Source organism: Centroberyx affinis, unplaced genomic scaffold, assembly GCF_046629955.1.
Source record: "Centroberyx affinis isolate AG114_WGS23_722 - 3 ecotype Tasmania unplaced genomic scaffold, CSIRO-AGI_Caff_v1 ptg001689l_1, whole genome shotgun sequence".
Classification (NCBI taxonomy): Eukaryota; Metazoa; Chordata; class Actinopteri; order Beryciformes; family Berycidae; genus Centroberyx; species Centroberyx affinis.
Window position 1 is genome coordinate 19899 of NW_027280107.1, and position 10668 is coordinate 30566.

Genomic DNA, 10668 nt, shown 5'->3' on the forward strand with positions numbered 1-10668 from the left:
CCACAAGTATTGAAACTGGAATTACAAAGACAGATTTTCTTTTATTTCAAGTTTGCAAAACATTCTTTCGACCACAGAACTGCAAACACAAGTACACATTTCTTCTTAGAGTCCTAGAGTCGCCACCAGGATGTCCAGTACATCAGGAACCTGGTTTGGTCCATGAGGAGACAATGTGTTGCCTGTGTGAATGTTAGAGAGGCCAAAGACACTACAGAGCTCAGAGAAAGTCATTAAATCAAGAAATTTAATTCCTCAAAAAAAAACAACCTTATGTTGTGATATTCTACTGGATCTGCAGTCACAAACTGTCGCAGACTTTTATTGGTTATTGTTCATAAATTGTTTGCATGGATGAACACATGTGTGTGCAAATCTATTAAATATCACACTAGTAAAATGATACATGAAATCAGCTCAATATTGTGTTTATTTTGGCAGTGAGAATGCATTCAACCAGAGTCTTCTTTTTTCTATTATTTTTGTTATCTATTGATTTTGATAAGTCTATGAAATGATTTCTTCCCTGCTGTTTTCCTTCCTTATTGGAGCAGAAAACCACAGAACAAAAGTTGAACATGGTGTTTGCAGTGTTGACAGCAGCAAGTCATACTAAGCAGTTGGGCTGGTCTCTCAACCACTAGGGACTCTACAGTGCTTCTGCAATGCCTCTATTACCCATAAATCATTCACACAGTTCCACTCATCATTATGCATGTACAGCCTGGCCAGACCTCTCTACACTTCAGTGCGGAACTGTTGCATTGGGTGCTTCATCCTTTTCTTGTAGTCTTCATCAAACTGTTCACTCTGGGCCACAGTGAAATGGTTCTTCCAGTCAGCAACCTTTCCTGGAGAAGCAGAGACAATCAATCAGGTGTTTTAGTGAAATCCGCAAGGGATGATTTGAGCAGATATTGGTGTGAGCAATGAAAATCCGACCACATCATGAACTCAGCGGGAAAAAATATGCTTTCTCACATTGTAGATGCTTTACCTTCACAGAACATTTTTCAGTGTACCTTTTCTCATGAAGGGAGAAACCTTGAGATCCATAACTTGGACAGTGGAATAGTTGGTCATTTTGTTTTTTTTCATACTGTCAAACTGCACTCTTCCTATGACTGTTTCCCTCTCCTCGGCTGAAGGAGACAAACCAAGAAAGGAGCAGAGACGGTCTATCTCTCTCCCAGTGTCCTGCAGACACACACAGTGGTCACACACAATCTGTCTGCTATAGACTACTGCAGAGCTCTACAATAGGAAATCCCAGCCTTGTGACGCATAAATTAAAGATACTTACTCTCTCCATCTTATACTACAACACACTCTTAGAAAGGATGCTTGTTTAACATATCTCTGTCTTCTTTGGGACAGTGCTTTTGTGTTACTTTTCTATAAATCATATGTTAATAACACTGACACAAAATGTTACATAGCTAAAAAAATGACACACATTTCATTATCATTTCCCTTTCATCCTTATTTTGTTTCACTGCATTTCAGTCTATAGTTTCAGTGTTTCATTCTGGTGAATATACGTGCCTTATATTGCTTATCTCATTGAATATGGTTATACTTGAATAGTTAAATAAATATTCCCATTTATTGCAGAGAAGTTGTCATGTGTTTCCTTACTTGCAGAGAAAAGTAATCCCTGAACCGAAAAGATTTCATGATCTTTAGATTGATGACTGATTAGTATGAGTAAAGGTCTAATTTCCTTCATTTACGAAGGTGGTGCCCCTACGAGTGTAATTTGATATCTTGGATCAAAGGGTTTCTATACCTTTACTAAATTCTAAATTCAATATTTTTGACTCTACACGCTACAAGTCGAACAAGAATAATGAGGAATATAAAATGAATTAGCATGCTGCTGTACCCTTCAGACATCCACACTGGCGGTTAAGTTTGTTTTTGTTTAGATTTAAATGATGAACAGCTACGTGGACTACAAATAATAACAATATACAGTCCAGACAAATATCTTAGCAATCTTAGCAGCTCAGGAAATTGTGGAGGAAATTACACTTTTATACTATTCTATGTCTTTTATTTCTTTAATATCTGTGTTATTTGTGTTATTATGAGAACTCATCTCTGTGTGGAAATTTACAAACTGCTGTTAAATATTTTATCTCCGGAACCTGGCCATTCTGTTCATCATGTATCAAGCATGATACATTTCTCAGTTGAATGGTGTCTTTGTCTTCAGTAATTTTCCATTCTCCACCAGTTTGAGATAAACAAAGGTTCTGACCAGAGATGGCCTTGAGTGTCCAGTTGCAACTGGATTTTGTTATGCACAGATGCACCCTGATCGCATAATGTTTCAGTATAAGAATGTGTCAGACTTCTCATGACTCATGATATTTCTACTTCTTGAATATAAGACGGGTGGACAAATCAGAGGTGGGGCCCTTTGCTGATCACACTTGTTGCATTGTGTCTTGCTTGCAAGCAATAAAGACGACAGAAAGACAACTTCTCTTCTCCAAGTCTCTTTTATTACAGAAAACTTCCACCACATAAATAATTAATGTCATATTTGTATTTTGAATTAAAAATGTCACACTCTTACAGATGGAGCATCCGCGGCCCAAACTGTTTGACTTCCATGGAGTTTCCATGACCAACCACTTCACTGACAACTGGGACAATGTACAGAACTTCAAAGCGAGACCAGATGATATTGTTATAGCTACTTACCCCAAAGCAGGTATGACTGTGTATGAGGTTCTGGGAATTAGCTAAGATAATATTGTGTCTGGCATCATATTTATGCTGATATATCTGTGATTGTATAGTGATGAACGCAGTGGGTTGGCATGTTTAAGATGTTAAGGTCATTGAACAATTTGTATTCATGTGTTTCTCTTTTCTACTCTTAGGAACCACATGGGTCTCTTACATCCTTGACCTTCTGTATTTTGGTCAGACATCTCCAGAGCATCAGACATCCATCCCTATCCATGAGAGAGTGCCTTTCCTGGAGATTAACAACCCATCTTTATCCACATGTTGAATCATCTGATCTCATTCATCCACACTTAAATTAGCATGGCAATGAAAACATGCTACTTCAGTTCATTAATCTTGTACAGTCACCACTGATGCGCTCTACCTTATCTTTGTATTAGTGGTGCCTTTATCTTCATCTATATCAGTTTTGTTTGTTTTATCTCACTTGCACAAATTAGTGATTGTATCTCTTTTTCCTGTTCTTTGTAATTGTATTTAAGCACTATAATTGTATCACCACTTTCCTTCTGTTTTATCTGTGTAACTAAACCAGCCTAAAAAAATCTCTGTGTATCAGGGTGTCTACTGTGTAAGGCACTATAATGTTTAATAGTCATATGTTCTCTGGCTTCTAAACAACTAATCCCATCCTCTGTTGTTGACTAACTCTACCCCTCTATAAAGGAATAGATTTGGCAGAAAAGCTCCCCACCTCTCCTCGCCTCATCAAAACTCATCTACCAGTCCAGTTGGTGCCCAAGTCCTTTTGGCAGCAGAACTGCAGGGTACAGCATGTACTTTCTTTATCTGTACTTAGTCTGTAAATAAGTGAATTGCAACTTCCATTACTTGCTGGACACTGATTGATAGCAAGTGTTTTTGCTTTATGCAGATTGTCTACGTGGCCCGTAATGCCAAGGACACTCAGTGTCCTATTTCCACTTCGGCCGCATGAACATGCTTCAGCCAGAGCCAGGAGACTGGAGCAGCTTTCTGCATGGATTCATGGAGGGAAAGAGTGAGTTCAAAATAGTGGAGTTGTTTGCAGAAGACACTTGATCTCTCATTTCCTGTCTAGATGTCCTTCATGTATTGTTCTAGTGGTGTTTGGACCCTGGTATGACCATGTGACTGGCTGGTGGGAGAAGAAACAGACTCATTCCAAACTTCTTTATCTGTTCTATGAAGATCTGATCGAGGTAACTTAGTTGTGTTGTGATGGTGGTTGTGTGTGTGTGTTTGTGTGTGTCATTTTTAGCTATGTAACATTTTGTGTCAGTGTTATTAACATATGCTTTATAGAAAAGTAACACAAAAGCAAACTGGAAGAACCATTTCACTGTGGCCCAGAGTGAACAGTTTGATGAAGACTACAAGAAAAGGATGAAGCACCCAATGCAACAGTTCCGTACTGAAGTGTAGAGAGGTCTGGCCAGGCTGTACATGCATAATGATGAGTGGAACTGTGTGAATGATTTATGGGTAATAGAGGCATTGCAGAAGCACTGTAGAGTCCCCTAGTGGCCATATTGGGAGACCATCATGTAATTCCAGCACAACTGCTTAGTATGACTTGCTGCTGTCAACACTGCAAACACATGTTCAACTTTTGTTGTGTGGTTTTCTGCTCCAATAAGGAAGGAAAAACGGCAGGGAAGAAATCATTTCATAGACTTATCAAAATCAAGGACAAAAAATAATAGAAAAAAGAAGACCCTGGTTGAATGTATTCTCACTGCCAAAATAAACACAATATTGAGCTGATTTCATGTATCATTTTACTAGTGTGATATTTAATAGATTTGCATACACATGTGTTCGATATCCGTGCAAACAATTTATGAACAATAACCAATAAAAGTCTGCGACAGTTTGTGACTGCAGATCCAGTAGAATATCACAACATAAGGTTGTTTTTTTTTGAGGAATTAAATTTCTTGATTTAATGACTTTCTCTGAGCTCTGTAGTGTCTTTGGCCTCTCTAACATTCACACAGGCAACACATTGTCTCCTCATGGACCAAACCAGGTTCCTGATGTACTGGACATCCTGGTGGCGACTCTAGGACTCTAAGAAGAAATGTGTACTTGTGTTTGCAGTTCTGTGGTCGAAAGAATGTTTTGCAAATTTGAAATAAAAGAAAATCTGTCTTTGTAATTCCAGTTTCAATACTTCAAAAACTTGAATGCTTGTAACTTAATGTTTGTATTGGTCTAATTAATGGTTACGTGTAATGGAATCACAACATCATTACATGCAGTGGTGGAAATGGCCATATTTTACTGGGGGAACCATATTTCGGTGGGGTAGGTGGGGTCCAGGGGGGTACTCCCCAGAAAATTAAGATAATCACTAAAGATGTTTTTACATTCACAGATTTTTTATAAACAAATAAATGCTAGTCAAGTGCATTTCATGCATTACACAATTATGTAGGATATTCTTTGTGTTAAAATCAAGAGCTGAACTTTCATTTTCTCCAAAACTGCACCAGGTTACAGGACCTTCTCTCACTCAAACAAATCTCAAAATAAAAAAGTGCTCCAGGTTACTGGACAGAGCTTTTTTGTAACTGAAAATGAATTGCAGTATATCCCACTTTATCTAACATGTTTTACTTTCCCAAAAGAAAACAGGTGCAACAGATCTGTATAACAACACACCTAATTTACATCAAAAGGTTATCCATGGAGCCCAGCCCAATGTAATGGAGATTTAAAAAGCCATAGTGCCATCTTGTGGTGGAAAAAAAATGACTTTTTGTTTTGACTCCGCTGAGATCGGGAGGTAGCTCGTTTCTCCCACACAGTAAGCAGGCTGACCAATATCATGCATGTGATAAACTGAAGCTTGAAAAGTAAAATATCTATATCTAAATCTATACAATTATATCACCATTTATTTCCATGCATATGCGCGAGCTCTGTCCACCTGACAGCTGTCTGTTCTGTCGGCGGAGAGAGAGACACACAAAGTATGGTGGTTTCGGCGCATCGGCCAACTTCCTGGATAGCTGGGCGCCGATTTGTTCCCGGTCATCCGTCCGAGATTTCGGCGGGGGTCCCGACGCATGGGGATTGGATCGGGAGGATCAATACGGTCCATGGGCGCGGTGGAGAGGACAACGGCGGAGAGAGGAGACGGGACGTGCTGGAACAGCGGATTTTTTACCGTTGTCTTAAATCTGACCGGCACAGAATCAGATATATGAGACTGATCTGCCGGTCACCGGTCATGGCCAATCAGCTGAAAACCGGCCGATTCCGGTCACCGGCCGATCGATCGGTGCATCTCTACAAATAAACCAGATTAACTTTACATTAACTAGACTAGATATGTCAAAGACGCCACCAATGTTTGAGGAAATTAGAAAGCAAACCACCACCATCTATTTTGATGAGTTTCTCGACAGCCTCCAGCATACCTGTAGCCGCTAGCGATGACAACGCTGACACAGAAACGCTACTTTGGGGACTGGTTCCAGGGACCCTGCAGTATCACGCCTTCCCATTGGCTGTATGGGCTGTAGCTGGATTTGTGGTGCGTTCAATCAGAATCAGAATCAGAATCAGAAATACTTTATTGATCCCCGAGGGGAAATTGGGTTACATTGCAGCTGCTCACATTGTAGAAGTGAATATATACAAGCGTAGAGAAATTATAAGAAATTATAAGAAAAATAGAAATACGAAAGTAAGAAATATGTAAAATATGTGCATTATACTACAATATATAACAATGAGAATAAAAATAATAATAATAATATAGAAATAAGAGAAATAAGAATTCTGTACAATATGCATCATACTCCAATATATACATACACCAGTGTTAATAATTAAATAATTAATAAGTATTGCACAGTTGAATTATTGCAGTTGAATTATTGCACAAAAAAATTGGTATTGCACAGTTAGATATAAGTTATAAGTTATGGGTTATAACTGCTGACCGGGTGAAATAAGTTCAAGAGCTAGTCTACTGACTCAGAGTGTCTGACACTCTGAGGGAGCACAATAAATTATATTCGTTCATGAACACGCTTTAGTAAAACAGCTATAAGCGATTTCCCCCTATAAAAAACATTGAATAGATTTTCGAAATCTGAGCTGGAACACCGTTCCCTCCCGACTTTTACTCCCGGAACGGTGTTCCTGTGCGTTCCCCCCCATTTCCACCACTGGTCCTGTCTCTGTCTTATTGTTTCTCAGATCAGTTTTAGCGGTTTTAGGTTGCGTGGGGAGCCTGTAGGGGAAAAGCTGCAGGGGAAGTCAGCTATTGCTCCTGGGGTGGAGGTTTCTTCCTATTTAGCTCACGGGCTTTAAGCTTGCAGTGAAGTTTGTAGTGCAGTGGTGTGCTGTGCATTAGCGTGCTGTGTGGCAGTGGTTAAGCTAGTCGACTTCATATCTAGCTCTTTTGTAGTGGTGTCCATAACTTTTAGGGAGATCCTGCTGTTCTAAGGCCCGATAGGCCATACCTGCACTCCTGGTAGCACCTCCTCATCTTGATCCCCCGTGCCTTATGAGTTGAATATTTAAATAAAGTGAATTTTGTATTTATTTCCTGTTTCCTGTGTGGGATTATTTAAAGCCTCTGACACTAAACCATACCGGTTCCTCCGAGGTGGTGGCAGCAGTTAGCTGCTCTTATATCCAGGAAGGTTTATTACAATATGCTTGTGTAAACTCTCACTGTCAGACTGAGCTGGGTGACACATACACACGCATACACACACACACTGCTGAGTCCACATGGCTGTGAGCGGAGGAGTGCCAGAAAGAGAGACAGAAAAAAGACAGAAGAAGAGGAAAAAACAAAGAAAGGGAACAATTCTTTCTTCCTCTCCCCACCTACCACACTCTTCCTGAAATCTCTCTCATCTCCACTACGTTTCAGCCTCTCTCTCTCTCATGTAAATGAAGATGACACTGAAATAACTACAGGTAGGCCTATGTGTTTTTTCCACCGTAAAACAACCTGCCATTTAAAAAAAAAAAGACATGCATGGGAGAGATGACACTATGGTACGTTAAACCTGCACTAAGCGATTTCAGACCCTGTAACCAATCCTGAAACTAACGTGTGCTACGTGGATTTCCGTGAGACGTAATGATATAAACAAATAGCCACACACACGGACCAGCTGTGTTGTTGTTTTCACCTCTTTCCTAAAGCTTGTTGTCAGTTTCGGCCCGAGTAATGGCGAATCGATGAAGAAGCGAAGTAAGCGAGTAAACACATGTAACCTTCAGTGGGAGAAAAATCTGGCAAAGCGAGACTAGTAACCGGCGATATTTCTCTGTAGGTTTATTTTAGCTATTAGCCTTTATGCACGGTTTGTCCTTAAGGGCTTCCCTCGCCCAGCAGGTTTGCTGTGTGTGTTTACAAAATGTGTTGCGGCTTCCGTTACCCTCTAGTGGTCAGAAAAAATCGCTTAGTTTAGCTTTAGGTTTGTGTAAAGCAAGATGATATGGGATCAACTAAACAAGTCGCACAAACACCGCTCTCTTTGTCTTCTTCTCACTCTCTCTCACTCTCTCCATTTTAATTCCAGAAACTGCAACTACTAAAAACCCCAGGATCTTCTCTCCCCGTAATAAAGTCAAAGTCATCCAAACACTGATGCCAGTTCCATCCAACTAATGTTTAAATCTTACCTCCTACACACAAACACACACTCCTAGAGACGCATCCATACACACACACACACACACACACAGACAACTCAGCATAGAACTAATAGATGATTCATTGGGTTACATAACACATACTGGCAACATAAGAAATGAGAGGAGAGAAGAAGAGTTTTGAGGAGTTTGTTTCCTGAGGGAAGACTGAAGGCCAAAGGCTGCTGTGCAGAGCTGCTCTGGTCCCATATGTGTAAAAGAAAAACCCTCAGAATTTCTGAAATTACATTACTTGCCAAGAAGATTAGAAAACAGAGAAATTACATGCTGTAGCTTGGAAATGGATGTGAACAATGCCACAGGACAATCAACATTTTCTGAAAACATCCACATTCAAACACACCAAAAACAATAATACTGCTTACGTTCCTCTCATAAAGGAATAGTTCACCCAAAAATGAAAATGCAGTCATTATCTACTCACCCCCATGCCAGTTGAAACTCTGGTGAAGTTTGTTAGTCCATAAAACAGTCCAGGAGCATTCCACGACGTAGCAACGTTCTCCAAAACAACTGAAGTCGTTAGGGACCGATCTTTAGAGTTCCGAAAAGAGCAGAAAAAGAACAGCTCCTGAAGCATAATCCAAGTCTCCTGAAGCCAACGACTGCACAGTGTCTGGAAAAGACCAATATTGACGCCATTATTTAGAGCAAATCTTCAGACTTTCAAACGTCTGCTCTAACACTATACATATAAATTATTTCACATACCTCCGTTCTTTGTAGAAATGCAGCCGGTGTTCGGTGCAGGACTGTCCCTCCATTGTACACAGAAGTCGACTTCAGAAGGGGTAATTCCACTTTTCTTCCCCGCACTATTGGTCGGTAATACTCTGAGGAGAAAGTTCACTACACAGCCGGACTACACGGAAGGATTTAGTGGAGAAATTGACATCCAGCGAATAGCCGGATCGTTGTGAAAAGTCTGCAATCACCACCAGCATGTCCAGTATCAGGAACCTGGTTCGGTCCATGAGGAGACACTGGGTGTGTTCCATTTGGTAACGATTTCGCCTTGTCTGGCGTCTCCTCCTTGACTCCTCGGTCAAAGGTCACGGGGGAAACGAGGAGAAGATGTGAGGAGGAGAGGACGCGAGTGAACCGGGTCCTGTCAATTGGAACGTGCTTGCACGTGCCACATTGAAGTGACGTTTGAAGTGTGGCATTTGAGGCGCCTCACACACAGTATCTCCTTCCCCTCCACGGATGACAGCTGTCTAGTTTTATCCACAAAGTTTTTCACAAAGTTAACATTAATGTGTAATTCATCTCTGTCCGCCCCTAATGAGCCTCGTCTTCCTCATGGAGGTAGAACACCAAAAAGAAATTTCTTGAGCTGATGTGTGTCTGTGTGTTATTGTGCAACTTGATACTTTTTTGCAACTTGGGTTAGGCAATGATCCTGTGGGCTGTTTTATACGGCAGTCCATAGAGGACATACATTAAAAAAAAAATCTTTTATTATGTCGAGATAATGACTTAATTATCTCGTTATCACGACAAAATGAAACCGTTTTCTCGTCATAACGACTTAATTACTTCGTTATCACGACAAAACAAAATCCGTTTTCTTGTCATAACGACTTAGTTATCTCGTTAGCCTCTCTGGTGACATCTCATGTTAATAAAATAATGCCTGGCCACAATTTAGTAATGCGTGGGAATGAGATCCTTATGTTTGGTACCGGGAAGTAGCCGCTGCACTACAAGTCCGCATATTCATAGTATTATAGTATAGTAGTAGTAGTATAGTATATTAGATGAGTGTGATGAACCAGGATTCATAACTTAATCTGACTTTGATGAGCTATGTAGAGTTTATTGTCAACAACAGTAATGGTTACATTATTCAAACCCTGTAACATTGTTGACCGGGTCACAGCATTATTGTTTTGGAAGGAAATAAGTTTAGAAGGTGGGAAAAGAAACCTTTATAGCTGTGTCGGTAAGTTGTGTTTTCTGATCATTTGGACAGTCCTAAAGGAGGAACCAAGCAGGATGGAAGAAAACAAAGCAAAGGAAGAAAACATGTCAGTGGGGTTCTCTGAACCCCGCTGACATGTGGTTTCAGGAAACATTTAGTTTTAGTTGTTTTTTTTTTACAATGTAGATCTGTATCTGCTGATTATGATCATAACTGCCAAACCTGTGTAGTGAAAATAATTTGGGTTTTTTTAAGAGCAGAAATGGATGGAAATGCAATTGATACTGAACTCAACAACAAAGGAAACAAGG

At 40.1% G+C, this 10668-nt stretch overlaps 1 pseudogene; it reads left to right on the forward strand.

Annotated features, from left to right (window-relative positions):
* Positions 1-2586: 2586 nt before the first annotated feature.
* Positions 2587-4430, forward strand: LOC139651586 (cytosolic sulfotransferase 1-like; annotated as a pseudogene).
* The last annotated feature ends 6238 nt before the right edge of the window (positions 4431-10668 follow it).